This window comes from Prionailurus bengalensis, chromosome D2, assembly GCF_016509475.1.
Source record: "Prionailurus bengalensis isolate Pbe53 chromosome D2, Fcat_Pben_1.1_paternal_pri, whole genome shotgun sequence".
NCBI classification, from domain to species: Eukaryota; Metazoa; Chordata; class Mammalia; order Carnivora; family Felidae; genus Prionailurus; species Prionailurus bengalensis.
In genome coordinates, this window is record NC_057351.1 from 68,993,001 (window position 1) to 69,008,930 (window position 15,930).

The window sequence follows — 15,930 nt, forward strand, 5'->3', positions numbered from 1 at the left end:
ACCTATCATATTTATTATTGCTTATAGTTACTCTTTAAGATGACACATATTATTAATTAAAGTGGATTTCTATTGAGCACTTAATATTTTCCAGGATTCAGAGCAGTCGATTAAGCATCCAACTCTTGACTTCAGCTCAAGTCATGATTGCATGGTCATGAGATCGAGCCCCACATCGGGTTCTGTGCTGAGCGTGGAGCCTGCTTAAGATTCTCTCTCTCTGCCCCTTCCCTACACTTGCTTGTGCGCTCTCTCTCTCTCTCTCAAAAAAATGACCAGGATTGTACCATATGCTTTCCACATATTCTATTATTTAATACAACCTCCAAATGAAGAGGGACCCTTATGATTGCAGACTTCTCAGCTATGACAGCCAAGGTTCAGAGTAGTAACATACATTTCCCAAGGCCAAACAGAGAGTGACAGAGCTGGGATATGAGCCTGAACCTATTTTTTCCAAGAGTTACACTGTCTTCATGTTCTCCATAGCCCCTGGTCAGTGTCTAACCCGAGAAGAAAATATAGATTCAAACTCCCTTGCCCTGAACTGCTTACTACTGCACCATGATGCTTCTCACCATATCAGGCTACAAAATACCAACATGTGTTCCCTGGAGGAGGTGGTGTAGGAGCTCCCATGGACGTCCAATGCAGGATCTTTGACCCTGAGACACTCAGAACCCATGATAAAACCCATGGCCCAATCAGTGACCCAGGAGAAGCAGTGTTGATGACTCAAAGAGGAGGACCTGGGGCTTCCTCAGTTCCTTATTGTCACTGTGCAAAAGCAAACACAAAACACTGGCCTCTGCTCATCTCTGGTTATTCTCTGGAGAATCTTTTTCTTCACTAGGGAGAGGCAACTCCTTCAAAAATGCACCAAGTTAATAATCTGGCAATAGAAGACATTGGGGGTGGGGTGGGGGCTCTCCTTGAAACATATAGTTGGAGTTTTTTTTAATGTTTTTTTTTTTTTTTTGAGACACAGAGAGCAAGCAGGGGAGGGGCAGAGAGAGAGTGAGACTGAGGATCCAAAGCAGGCTCTACACTGACAGCAGAGAGCCAGATGCGGGTTTCAAATCCACGAACTCTGAGATCATGACCTGAGCTGAAGTCAGACCCACCCGGTTGGAGATTTTCAAAAGGACATATCAGTATTGGCCTGCCTGGGGAGCAGATTGGGGGCATGTGGTAGGAGAAGGGTAGATTCCTAGAGATAGCAGAGCAAAGCTGATAATGGTTTGTGCAGATCTGATTCTCTCAGGGGTGAGGAAGAAGAAAGGAGAATGAGGTTAATTACTGAATGTCTACTATCATTTAAGGTCTTTCATATACACTAAGCATCAGGTCCTGACAACAATGTATAAGGTTGATGTTTTATAGATGAGGCTAGTAAGAGTCCAAATAGAGATTCTCTCTTTTCTTCATTCTACCTCAGTGCCCCTGTAGACGCCATTCTAGCTCTAATTCAGAGTTTCATGAAGTAGATGGCACTTACTCAATGGAATAGCTGTACAAAATACTGAGGCTACAAAACCTAATATAATGCCTAGCTTATGGTAGGTGTTTGATAAAACAGAATGGATTAACAACTCACTGTGGCTTCAGAGACAGAGGTAAATATAATCTGATCCAATAGTTCTCAACTGGGGATGATTTTGCCCTTAGGAAGACATTTGGAAGTGTCCAAATGTCTTTTGGTCGTTACAAAAGAGGGGAAGAGCACCACTGGCGTCTAGTGGGTAGAAGCCAGGATGCCGCTAGGCATCCTACAAAGCACAGGACAGTCAGCCCCACAACCAAAACTTATCTTACCCATAATGTCACCAGTGCCAAGGTTGAGAAATTCTGATCTATTCCAACATGGTTCACAGGCCATGGTTCACATGACCCAGGGAGACAGATGACTTGCCCAGGGCCATATAACTGAGCAATGGCAAAGCTAGGATGACAAACTTCCCTAAACCTTCTAGATTATTCTCTTCGGACCTCAGGCTGCTGACCAGCCAGAGGGCTGCCTGCCACAAGAAGGGTGAGTTAAGTGGAAAAGACTGTGTTGGCCAAATTGCCCAGGCAAACCAAATACAATTATGCAAGGTCAAATGGACCATGCCTGTTGCTTCCCAGACCCTGACTAAGCAGCCAATGGAGGTTCCAGAAAACTAGGTACCAAGGCTTGGAACACAAACTGCTCACTAGAGGTCTTTGATGCCCGCCATATGCCCACTTCTTCCTTTTTGCAGGGTTGCAAACCAAAACAGAATTGTCAAGTCAAAGAATTTTCTTCTTTTTTTAAAATTTTTTTTTTTAATGATTATTATTTTTTTTTTAACGTTTATATTTATTTTTGACACAGAGAGAGACAGAGCATGAACAGGGGAGGGGCAGAGAGAGAGGGAGACACAGAATCTGAAACAGGCTCCAGGCTCCGAGCCGTCAGCACAGAGCCCGACGCGGGGCTCGAACTCACGGACCGTGAGATCATGACCTGAGCCGAAGTCGGACGCTTAACCGACCAAGCCACCCAGGCGCCCCAAAGAATTTTCTTCTAATAATTCAATAGGCAAGTTGAAAAAAAAAATGAATGATTAAGTGATCATATTAGGCCTAGGTAGAAACTGCCAGAAATGAATTCTCTCCAAAATATATCAGGCATTTGCATTATTGGTATCACAACAACAATTTTTTGACATCTTATGTGCCAAGAGATGTATTTGGTCCCAGCAGAGAGATAGACAGAAGTAGAAGAATGTGTTCACTAATAGCATACACAAGGCACACCCTTGACCTCAAGAAGCACTCAGTCCAAACATGAGAATCTCCTTTGCAATTGCCATCACAAAGGAAAACCAACATTGCAGAATGGTAAAGCAAAACCCTCCTTGCAGCTAAATTATCTAATGGGGCGCCTGGGTGGCTCAGTCAATTAAGTATCTGACTTTGGCTTAGGTCACAATCTTGCAGTTCTTGAGTTTGAGCCGTGCATCAGGCTCTGTGCTGACAGCTCAGAAAATCTGGAGCCTGCTTCGGATTCTGTGTCTCCCTCTCTCTCTGCCCCTTCCCCGCTTTGTCTCTCTCTCCTTCTCTCTCTCAAAAATAAATAAATGTTAAAAAATTTTTAAAAATAAATTATCTAAGCCTAGCATGAATCACTTATTTTAAACAATGGTTAACAGAAATGTTCAACCACAACTGAAGAGATTGAACTTTGGGGGCGCCTGGGTGGCGCAGTCGGTTAAGCGTCCGACTTCAGCCAGGTCACGATCTCGCGGTCTGTGAGTTCGAGCCCTGCGTCAGGCTCTGGGCTGAGGGCTCGGAGCCTGGAGCCTGTTTCCGATTCTGTGTCTCCCTCTCTCTCTGCCCCTCCCCTGTTCATGCTCTGTCTCTCTCTGTCCCAAAAATAAATAAAAGACGTTGAAAAAAAAAAACTTAAAAAAAAAGAGATTGAACTTTGCCATTTATATTACTGGGATCTGGCTTGACTGATGGGCATTTTCTTCTATCCATCAAGTTTCATGGGGACTTCCAAAGCCCAAACCATATCTAAAATGGCAGGATAACCTGATGTAGTATGGGACTTCAATGAACTATACCAGATCCTTCGACTCCTAAAAGGCTGCTCCAAGCCAGACTGGCATCTTTTCCAGCAGTTTCTAAGCTGCATATCAATGGAAGCCAAAGATCTGGGTTAACACAACTCTCAAGATCACCTTTTATCTTGAAATTTCAATGAAAAATTAAACATCCTGATAACACTGAGTACGAATTGCTTTTATTTCCATTGCAACTACTTTCTGAGACGGATAATTCCCCTTTAGATTTTCATGAGTTTGGCCCAGAAATTGGATACTCAAGGCATTAAACATACAGCAGCCCAGGACGCCAAGAAAACAGGAGCGTCCATTTAAGGATTTAGCCACTACAGCCAGCTAAGTGTCTTGGGGAAGTGAGTTGAATTTGAATACATCAGCTCTGCCAGTCTGCCACAGACTGGGAAATCAGACACTAAGACAGACACCCCAGGGGCTCCCGCTTGAGTTTGGACATAGGTGTTAACCTTGGTGACAAGCAGTTTTTAGGCAATGCTTCCCAGACTTTGAGCTATCACAGTGCAGTAAACAATGGATCCTAACTTTTTTTTTCCTGCCCAATGGTAATATTAAAATTAAATTCAACCTGAGTTGACATCTACAAACACCATCCTTTCATAAATGAAAGAATGTTTCAACATCTGGACAGACAGACAGAAGGGATAGCCTCTTCAAATGAAGGCAAGTTCCTCAAACTGAATACACACAGGTGTACTAAAGACTGGCTATTCTGTCCTTAGTTCTTAAGTCACCCTGGATTGGAAAAACGTCATAGGCCAGCACTCATCTGCAGTCTGGAATATGGGTACTGTGAGGAGCCACTGGAGTTGCTGGGAGAAGAATTAGGCTTGCGACCCAGATGGAACAGAGAAGATGTTGCAGGATAAGGAGAGGGAGAGGTAAGGGTAGGATTGGAGGGACTGAAGTTGCCCTGAGAATAAACCTCGCTTCTCTTTGGTGGCAGTCTTCCACATGGTGACGTTACCCTAAATTGCTTGATTACTCATATCTTCCACTGGGCTTTGAGTTCCTTGAGAGCAGTGGCTGTGCCTTGTTGCCCTGAGTCAAGGAGCTAGTTAGTCGTGGGGCAGGCCTGGTAGTATAGCAAGGCAGATTGTGAAGGAGCAATGGCAAAGCACCAGGAACACACAATGCTGCTTCACGAACCCGCACAGTCTGACGATCAGAGGGCACATTTTTATTATCTAATCATGCGTGCTGTTTGTGGCTGGTGCAGTGGACAAGGGGCCCCACCTCCAACCTACCCACAGGCTAGCCCTGAGCATCATCCCTCAAGATAATTAAAATGAGCCCCAAGGGGAGTGTGATGGGGGTTAGGGCTGCTGCTGCCCTGGGAGGTGCCAGGGGACTCCCGAGTAAAGGCTCAGCTCCTCTCCCAAGTCCCCTGAGCTGTCTGGGCTGAAGCAGGGCTGGGGTGTGGAACAGCCAGCCTCCAGCCTGCCTGCTGCTTGATCCCATGGTACTGCCATTGCCAAGTCAGAGAAGAGCTCTCAGACCCAGGGTGTTCCATTTTCCCAGGCCCCAGTGCCTCACAGTCACTTCTGATTCGGAATTGACAGAAAGAAAACATCAGCCACACTGTTACTAAGTAGTCCGCCCCCCTGACCCCCCACCTCCGCCCATGTTAAGATCCACAAAAACTGCTCTTCCCTGCAGAGAAAGTCCAGCTCATGGGGAAAAGGATGTTTTCTTTTAAAACTCATTTTGGGTAGTTTTGGATTTTTTTTTTTTTTTTTGGGTCAACCTGACTCCTGGCAGGGTGTTGAAGCCCAATGCACAGAGTCAACCTCAGCTAAACTTCCCACCAGACCCACAGGGCAGGTTAGAGAAAGGCCAAATGCAAAGCTCAATAAGTAAAACACACAGAGGCAAGGAGAGAGGATGGGGTGGGGAGAGGGTTCCTGTTGCCCTGCTGCTTGAGAGATCAGGAGTGATGGAGTATTTTCATTAGTACTGGCTCAGCAGGACAACTTGGAGCCCCAATACACATCTGAAATGCCGCTCCTGGCTGCAGAACCAGGCTTTCCCTTGGCAAGATTAGCAAGGCTACAGGTTCTGGGGACCAAATGGTGAGGGTGGGCTTCCCACTGCAAATATCCTGCCACTTTCCTTTTATGACCTGTTGGGGAGAGTTTGCCTCTGGGTACAACTTGCTATTCCATGTCTCTTTGGAAATGCTCTTGGGGAGCCTGGGTGGCTCAGTTGGTTAAGTGCCAGCCTCTTGATTTCAGCTCAGGTAATGACCTCACAGTTTTTGAGTCCGAGACTCCCACTGAGCTCTCTCTCTACTCCCCCCTCCTTTCTCAAAATAAATAAATAAACTTTAAAAAAAGGAAACGCTCTGATACAACGTATTATCTATTGCACAGCATTTCTGATCCTTTCTCAACATCCATCTAATCTTTGACTCCCCAACCAAACAAAGGTTTTCAAATCCTGAGCTCATGTGAAGACAGTTATGTCCCTTGAGTTATCAAATCTACAGCCTGCCTTCCCACCATCATTGCTCCCTTAGGCATCGCTGGCTAAAACCCATCCCTGGGAGGTCCTACTAAGCATTGTGGACAGTAAGCAGTAGGTGGGGATTGGTTAACAGACAGCTGAAGGCAAGAGTTAGGTCCCAGGTAAGGAAGAGGAGATGGAAAGAGAGTTGATATGCCCTTGGAGGTCAAGGGGACAGGGTCCCCCGTGGGGAAGGTGGAACAGAATTGAAGACCATTCTTTCAGGAGCCTGAAACTGATCATTTCCTTTCAACACACTTGGCAAGCTTAGCCTTCCCATCACCTCCCAGAGTTTCTGGCTTTGTCTGGAAAAAATGCTAACCAGTTCTTCACAAGAGCTGTCACTAAGTCCCTGGCCGCAGAGCTCACAAAAGACACTGTGTGCAGTGCAAAAGGAACATGGTGCTCCTGGGGGAGGAAGCTGAGTGGGTGGGGAAGGGGGCAGCCTTGGGAGCACTCATGGGCAGCCAAGGAAGATGATGGGCCCGTCCCCACATCCTCAGCTCTCTGCTCCCTGCCCCAGCCTGCCTGTGCTTGGAATTCCACCACCAGAGATGATTGCCCCAGGTGGGTTAATCATCCAGGCTGGATGTGTAGGAACCTGGGGGACAAGGACAGAGAGAACCTCTTCTCCATTCCTGGGAAAGGGCTTAGGGATTTCTGTCTGGTGGGAGTGACCATAGGGGAGTGAAGATGCTGAGCTCCAGCTGGGGAAGAGAGGGAGGCACTAGAGAAAGGGGGTTCTGGGAGACAGAATTAGACAAGCCTTCCCCCTGGCCTTCTTGAGTTTGGACTCAGACTCTCTCTATCCATGGAGATAGCTGGGTAGAAGAGTACTGGACAGGAAGTCACGGGAGTCTCCTTTAATCTGACTCTGTCTTGAATTATAAATACCAGAGATGGACAACCAGAGATGGAATTATAAATACCAGAGATGGACAACTCAGCCTTAGGAAGCATTCGGTCCACCCCCCTCACTTTATACTCACAGCCTCTGAATCCTAGAGTTACAGGTGGTTGGCCAGGGTCACACGTGCTGAGCATTCTTGCTCATGATGGCGTGTTAGGTGCTCAGATGCTATCGGTTCACCAGGGAGGTCTTGCCTGACGAGCTTTCCTCCCCTACCTAAATATGGTCCTTTTTTTTTTTTTTTCTCATCACAAATGGGAATGACTTATTTATTTGTGTGTGTGTGTGTGTGTGTGTGTGTGTGTGTGTTTTGTTCTTGTTTTTGTTTTAATGCTTATTGTCTGTCTCCTATTCAACTGTAACTTCCACAAGGGCAGGGATCTTAGCCTCATTCTCCACTGTTCCTCACACATGGCAGGCACACACCTGCATTTAGTGGAACAGAACATCTCTATTCTCAAAGTAACAGCACCAGGGGCATCTGGGTGGCTCAGTTGGTTGGGCGTCCGACTTCGGCTTGGGTCATGATCTCACGGCTGGTGGGTTCAAGCCCCACATCGGGCTCTGTGCGGATGGCTCAGAGCCTGGAGCCTGCTCTGGATTCTGTGTCTCCTTCTTTCTCTCTGCCCCTTCCCCACTCACACTCTGTCTCTTCATCTCTTAAAAATAAATCAACATTAAAAAAAATTCAAGGTAACCACACCAGAGACATATGATACCCATTTTACAGATAAGGAAACTGGGGCTTAGACAACATAAATAACAAGTGGAGAAAGCAAAATTCAGCAGTGGATCTGAATGACATCCCCCCCACCCCCATGCTGTACTACTTTTCTAAGAAAGGTCTTCAGATTTTGGAGTTTCCCTTAAGCTGGGGGCCTTGGTTTAGGCTTTTTGGCTGTGATGTTCTAGGACCAGATACTCCCAAACCAGTCCCTGGTCTTGTGAAGCTGGGGGCTAGATTGTGGTCCAGGCAGGAAAGATAATGCTGAAGATCACATAGCAGTGAGGAGGTCCCCACACAGCAACTGGAGAAGCAGACAGTGAAACAGAAATATCTGCCTGAATTCCAGAGGGGACCAGTCACCAGGAGGCAGTGAGCCCAGAGCTAAGTGTTTATGAAACCCCCTGGTATGCGGGTATGAGGCTGGATACATCAGAGTCTCAGCTGCTGCACTTACCAGCTTGGGAACGTTAGTTCTCTTAGCCTTAACTTGTTCCTCTAGGACATAGGATGATGCTAACCCCCTCCCTCACAAGGAGGGTAAATGAACTAAGGCAGGGAAAGCCCTTAGCACAATGCCGATCTGCTGCAAGCATCCAGGCAGTGTTAGTTTCTATAAGTGCTTCCTTCAAGGCGGGACCAAATTCCTGACTTGGAGCCCCTCTCAGTCATGAGGTCAGAGCCCATAAGTGATTAAAACAAAGGTAGGTAGAGGCTGACGGAGAAAGCAGATCCTGACAGAGAGGACGTAGCTCAAAACTAAAGTGAACTCAGGTCAGGGTCTGCGCCCATTTCCTACCATATCCTCAGAGCCTTGCACACAACCTGCACTGTGGCTCATGTGCAGTAGGCTGAGTGAAAGGGTCCAACAGAGCAGATGGGAGAGTGGCCTAGGGTTCTCTTCATTACCCCGCTATCATTCGTTTTTCATGGATTCATTTGGCACCAGATTGGCATTGTGGCATAGGAGTGAAAGCATGGGCTCTGAAGTCCACTGTTTACTAGGTTAACTCCTTTCTTTTTTTTTTTTTTTTTTTTTTGGTGGGGGGGTTGGGGAATGGAGAGGGAGGGAGAGAGGATGGAGCATGGAGCCCAATGTGGGGCTGGAGCCCAATGTGGGGCTCGATCCCACGACCCTGGGATCATGAACTGAGCCGAAATCAGAAGTTGGACACTCAACCAAACGAGCCACCCAGGTGCCCCAACTTGTTTCTTTATACAGTTCCCTTGTCTGTTAAATGGGTTGACACCTCCCAGTTTGAGGACTGAGTTAAAAAGCGTAAGAGCCCTCGGAACAGTGCCAGGCAGCTAGAAGGTGCTCTGTCAGTGTTACCTGTTATTGCCAGTAAGAGTCTCTTGGGTGCCGGACACTGCTGGGCTGGAAGCAAGGCCCCTGGCTTCACAGAGCTGCCAGTGCGAGGCAGTGGATGAGGAAACAAGCCATCATGAGACGACGCGATTGGGGGTTCAGTGAGGTGAGGTCCAGGGGATCCTAACCTAGTCCCAGAGGAAGAAGCTTTACTCAGAGACCTCACTAATCTGTTGACTTGGCCAGAGCAGGGGGCAGGGAAGGGAGGAAGTGCTCCGAGCAGAAAGGGTAACATGCAAGAAGGCCGCCATGGTGGGTGCAAAGAATGAGTGTCCGTGTGGAGAGCAGAGATGGGAGAACAGTGAGAGAGGAGGAGCAGACTCAGGCCATCCGGATGATGGTAAAGGGAGAAAGTGCTCCCAAAAGAGCAGGAAGGAACCAGGTCCAGGAGGTACAACTCCCCGCTCTGGGTTTGTCCTCCCTCTTGCCATTTCCCTTAAAATTGTGAGGGGGGAGGGGACTTACTTTGACAAGCGCCTCAGACCATTACCCCAAATAGTCTCAGGAAATCCAATGGGGCCTCTGCCGAGAAACCCCCCCCCACGCCCCCCTCCCGCAGAGCCGGTTTGCGGGGCGGGGGGTGGGGGGGCAAAGCCAGGAAAACAGCCTGCCAAAGCTGACACAGCACAAGCAACCCAGGTACAACAGTTCACAATGAAGACAACCTGGATGGAAACATGTGGAAATTAAGACAACCACTACGGCCAGAGAGAGGAAATGCAGTAATCGAAAATGCACAGCAAAAAAACAAAAAGAAAGAAAGAAAAAAAACCAACAATTTTAATGCTGATTTACTATGAAAGCGTTGTTTTCCACCCAAATAAAATGATGTTTTCCTTGTCTTGCATCATATCTTCCCCTCCTCGGGCACCTCCAGCCAAATGTAACAATTAGAGGGGACGTTTCCATCCTCTTCCCAGGTGGGTAAATCCCTGCTGGCATCATGTGGAGCCCAGAGCCCAGCTTGCATTCTTAGCGAGGAAGCCCTTTGCCTTGACCTCTCAGCCCAAGCGCGGAAAACATCGCCGAGCTGGGGCCATGAGGGGCGTGAGAACCGAGAGTGCACATCACACACAGATCCCAGGCAACGCGGGAAACAAATTCTCATAAATGACATGCTCGTCCCCATTTTTCTCTCTGTGGTCAACATCACAAGGATTGGTGTCACCAAGCAGAACCTTCAGGGGACCTTGTCCCATTTGCAAATCACATCAGACAATGTTTCAAGCTAAAGCCACCAGATTCTCATAATGCCCAAAACCCTACTGGGACTTTGGGGTTCTGAGCCAGAGGGAAGGATGACAGACATACCAAGGGAGTGGACAGACCTGGAGAAAGGTTTCCCAGGGAGCAAAAGCCTGCAGATGTGAATGATACATCGCGATCATGCTCACGCCTCTCTCCAGCTGCAAATAACTCACACCTTGGCCTTGCCTTTTGTAGAATTTCAAGATTTCTTTTTTCTTGCACATTCTTTTTCCATTTCCTCTGCCTCTCCTGCTCTCCACTCTGCACCCCAGACCTCCACCCTACCCCCTTTTCGAATGCCATGACATCCTAGGAAATTAGACCCCCCCCCCGCCAAATTACCTTTAATACCTGTATCCTTGACTCTGTGGTGTTTAAGGAATTATTTTCAACCAGCTGATTAGCAAAGCTGATGGAGACTCTGGAGAACACAGCCCCCGCCTGGGTATGGAAGTGGACAAAGCTCCTCTGGGTGTCTGTTTGTATAGCTGGAGACTGAAGGACTTTGGGTGTTCTGTAGTAACCTCAGAAAAAGTCCCTAGGCAGCAGTAAACTCTCCCAGCATGGTTTTGAAACACCGCAGGAGAAGGCCTCTTTAATCAAATAATAACTAGTCGGAGATAAGGCCTGCTAGTCTGAGCTCAGCCAGCCAATCAGCTGCTTCCTTCCGACTGCAAGGACAAACAGACCCAGGCTTCTGGAGTGAGTTTCAGGGCTTGTTATAATTTAATGATTCTGTGGGTGGTGTCTTCTTGGCTTAGCCTGATGAGGATTTTCTGACCAGGGAGTGAGCCTCAGGAGCTCAGGAGCCTCATTCTCACTGGATGAGCCTGACGCAAGTTGCTGTCACTGAATATCCTGAGCGATCACGTGGGGCCCCCAGTTCCCAGACTGGATGCTTCCATGTTGCCAAGAGAGTTCTCACTGCGGCCAAGAAAGCAAGCCTGAGTGGGTCTGAGCAGGGCTGGCTCATGGGGGGTAAGCGTATTTGGCACCAGATGAGCAACTCACGGACTGTGACCCTGAAGAAGTCATGTGAAGACGCTAGTGACCTGCTCCCACGTGTTGGAGATGCCTTACATGCATTTCCTTGGACCCTTAATTAGCAGGGACTTTGAGTTTCTCTATAATCTTCATCCTTCAGTGCCCCCCCTCCCCTCTCATGCTGTCAGTTCTCGGTTGGGCCTCTGAGGCCTCATGAAGAGGGTGGGTGCTGGGAGTTAAGCAAGACTGAGAGTAGATAATGGCCCTGCAGCTTTCTAGCCCTGTGACTTTGAACCTGTCACTCAGCCCCTTCCGGGCTAAATGACTTCAAGGATTCAATGGGAGAAGTTCCCGTCAGATTCTTATCTGCCCCTAAGAAATGTAAAAAGACCCTTAAATGGTATTGACCTACTAGAGCTCCATAGGTAAAGGAAATTCAGGGGGACCCCTTTGTTATGCAAATAACGCTTAGCCACCAGCCGAAAGAAACCCCTTCCCATTAGCAGTCATTCCGCCTTAGAACCCCACCCCCACCTCCTCCATCAACCTTTCATTCAACAGATGTTTACTTTGATCTACTGTATCAAAGACTGAATTAATCACTGGGAGGAGGGGGACGGGAAGGAGCACCCTGGTGGACTCCCCTGCCCTCAGGAAACTGTCACAGCTCAGGAGGCAGGAGTTTATTATAAAGAGTCCTTTGTGCAATCAAGCCAAAGGAAGGGGCCAGTGAAGGCAGCTTGTCACAGAGGGTTTGGGCCTGTCCAAGGGCAGCAGGGGAAAGCCAGCAATGGTAGACAGGAAGTGGACTCAAGTTAGAGGGCCAAATAGAGCCAAACCATCTCCAAGGGAACTCCCTACAGGGCTCCGACTAGGGGAAGAAAGAGGAAAAGCAAAGGTGTGTGTGTGTGTGTGTGTGTGTGTGTGTGTGTGTATCAGCCTCCTTAAGATGTAATTTACATCCCATACAATTCAACCATTTAGATGATATAATTCAATGATTTCTAGCATATCCACATAGCTGTGTGGTCATCGGCAGAATCAATTCGAGAACAGTCCATCACCCCAAAGAGAAACCCCTTCCCATTAGCCGTCATTCTTCATCCCATGCCCCTTCCTTACCTCTACCAATTCTAGATAACCACTGATCTACTTAGTGTCTCTTATGGACTTGCCTGTTCTGAACATTTCATGTAAAGGAATCATATACTATGTGGCCTTTGTGACTGGCTTCTTCCACTTGGCATCACATTTTCAAGTTTCACTTCATTCCTCTTTATTACTGAATAATATTCCATTGTGAAAATACACCACAATTTGTTTATCCATTCATTCATGGGCATTTGGATAGTTTCCACATTTTTGCTGTTACGAACAATGCTGCTATGGACATTCATGTATAAGTCTCCACTCCCCTTTAGCCACAAATTCACAACCCCATAGCGGAAAACCAAGAAGACAACAAAGCAGGTGAGAGAGCTAGCCTTCGAAGGGTTTGTCTCCAGCTAGAAGTTAGGATATCCTAGCAGTAGCTGAGTCTGATATGTGCACAGGTTTTTACAATGTGGAAGCACCATCACACATTGCCACTTGTGTAATTGCCCTCACAATCCTAGGCATGAGGGAGGCATTATTTTTATTGCCATTTTAAAGATGACACCATAAGAAATAAAGTTTCAGTAACTTGCCAAAAGTCACCCATCCAAAAATCGAAGCCAGAATTAAGTCCTATGTTTTTTTCTAGCTCCATCTCTTCGCACACAAAATGGGTCTTTAATCTTCTCTTACATTCTCAGTCTGGCTTCCAAGATGTACTTCAAGGAGGAAAAAAAGAAAGGAAGGAAGGAAGGAAGGAAGGAAGGAAGGAAGGAAGGAAGGAAGGAAAAGAAAGAAAAAAGAGCTTAGTTATTATTTATAGAGAAAATGGCAATTAGACCAACAAATAGGTGCTATCATCCACATTTTAAAAATGTATACATTCCACTCAGAAAAATTAAATATCTTTTCTAAAGACACAGACCTATTCAAAGACAGATACGTGATTCCCAAACATGGGCGAGATCAGCTTGCTTCCTTGCTGACATTTAACTGAGAGCAGTAGAGGTCTTGATTGTTCAGGTGGGAGGAAGGGTAACCTTGGAGGAGGCACCGCAGGTTAGGATAGACCTAGGTGAGGGAGATGCCATGCATCACGGGGTAGATTAGGGAACATGAAAGCCTGAAGATGAGGAGAAAAGATGGCTGTGAAGACAAGAGCGGGAGATAAAACAGAGAGAAGGTGGGGAGAGTCCTGTTGAAAGGTTGGCCATGTTCCCAGCTTTTCTGTGGCCAGTAATGTTTCATCCAAACCCTAAGGTCACTTGATAAACAATACAAACAGATGTTCTGGATGGAATGATGTGGGGAAACATGAGCCAGCAACAGCAAGTGTGGTGATAGGGCTACAGAGCCCACCCAGCTTCTTATCACCTGTCTAGCCCCAGCCAAAGAGCACAGACCTGGCAAGCACCACCTACGGGGGATCCTCCCAGAAGCAGGAGGGCAAAGCTCCCTGTGGGGAGAGAGGAGGCAAAGCTGGTGATGGGCATGGCCATAGCTCACCTCTGAAGTAGAGATTCCAATGCAAAGTGCTTCAACCTGAGAGTCGGGAACATGGGATGAACAGAAGGGGTGTGAAAGGACAGGAAGTATGGAACCAGCCAGGAACCTCATGGCTTCTAGATCTTGACCCATTGCAGCAAGATCGTGCCAACTGCATTTGCTTTCCTTGGGCCCATTACTTGCTGACTGCAGTACAACACCAGGAAAACTGCCGGAAAGAGCCAGTTAGAAAACTCTCCAAGATATCAAGTGGTGCCAAGCCAGTTCCAGGCCCCTCATATCTCTGATCTATCTATAGGACCCACTCATGGAAGATGAAAGGGTATCTTTAGATCTGCTCCCACTTCAGGGGGAGAACCAGAGAATACTGGGCATCAGGAAAAACAAGGCAAGCACCCATCAGTAGGTTCAACTTGGTGAAAAGAAACAATATCTGTTGTCACCTACCATGAGCCAGGTCCTGGAAAACCCTATAGGGTAGGAATATGTACACCCATCTCAGAGAATGAAATAGTAGAGCTCAGAGAGGTTAACTAAGTTGAAGTGATGCACTTAATATGTGGTGCAGTAGGGACTTAAGCCTAAGGCCATCTGACTCCACAAACCCATGATCTTTCTGGGAGTTCACGTTAGCACTCATAAGAGAGTTCTTTTTAATTTTAATGTAATCTTATTTATTTGAGAGAGAGAGAGAGAGAGAAAGAGAAAGCACAAGTTGGGGAAGAGGGGCAGAGGGAGGAAGAGGGAGAGAATCTCAAGCAGGCTCCATGCTTAGTAGCATGGAGCCCGACATAGGTCTTGATCCCACAACCCAGGATCATGACCTGAGCCAAAACCAAGAGTCAGACACTCAGTCGACTGAGCCATGCAGGCACCTTAAGAGAGTTCTTAGATTCATTGCCTTTTGGTCTCTCACAAGCTGCCACTTATTCCCATTCTCCCTCAGTGATTTTTCCAGCATTCCCAAAATCATATGTGTGTGTTGGCATATAACACGTGCATCTAGATCTATACTCATACATATCTGGGAGAATACAGATCTATGCACATATTCATGCATGTGTTTCCTTGCTTTTAGATACATGTGTTCTGTTGCCTTCAGAGAAGGGCACAAGTAGATTTAGTTTTAATTTCCTCAAGGCTATGTAAAAGTCTGTCCTTACATAGGTGGTTGATGGCTGTCTCCCTATTTATGTCAGCCCTTGAGTAGAGAAACTGGCTCCTGTGACCAGGAAGCTTTTCCTACTTCAGGCATCTTCTGAGTACCTAGTTCAGATGGTACTGAATGGGTACCATCTGGATGGGTGTTTCATCTCTGAGAAGATCTGTACAAACTTCCATTAATAAGCTACCCATTGATGCCTACCATTGATGTCTGTGTCGTAGCCAAACAAAAACCCTGTTTGATTCGGGCTTGATCTATCTGCACCGCACAAGGGCAGAACACACACACACACACACACACACAAACACACACTTGCTAATGGAGTTGGGGAGACTGTCCAGTATATATCACAAACCCAAAAGCATCTTAGCACCAGGCAGGTAATGTAAACAAGAAGAAATAGGTTAGCTGTAATTAATAGGGAGTAGTGGGGGCTGAGGTCAAATGCAGGGTACACACCCCATCTAAGGACGTCTACCACCTTCAGCCAAATATTACATGGGGAAATGTAGGCCATGCTGCCAGATTTCTTTATTTTCAAGAGAGGCTGGAAATAGAGATTTTAATGTGGAATCTCCAAAATTTAAAAAAAATTCGGCAACTGTTCCGGCCAAAAAATCCCCACAGATCTTCAAGATAAAGTCAGTCTATGCACGGGTAGTTTTTTGCTCCATAATGTAGACAAAATACCCATTCACATACATGTACGTACTCTCTTTCACAGTGGCCAAAGCTTCTAAATAGACTGTAAGAGCTGATCCTCCGAGGGGCTTGTGGGTTTCTCTCTCTTGCTTCCCTACTCAAGAGTCAAGAGTC

At 46.9% G+C, this 15,930-nt stretch overlaps 1 protein-coding gene across 2 annotated transcripts in view; it reads right to left on the bottom strand.

The window, feature by feature from the left end:
• Window positions 1-10,944, bottom strand: part of GPAM (glycerol-3-phosphate acyltransferase, mitochondrial) — a 63,230-nt gene extending 52,286 nt beyond the window's left edge. Inside the window, exon 1 of one of the 2 annotated variants that reach the window (XM_043597513.1) lies at window positions 10,716-10,944. The gene's annotated coding sequence lies outside the window, so the exon portion shown is untranslated. Of the gene's footprint in view, window positions 1-10,706 lie in introns of both variants that reach the window. The other variant, XM_043597511.1, reaches the window with a different exon arrangement.
• Window positions 10,945-15,930: the final 4,986 nt, after the last annotated feature.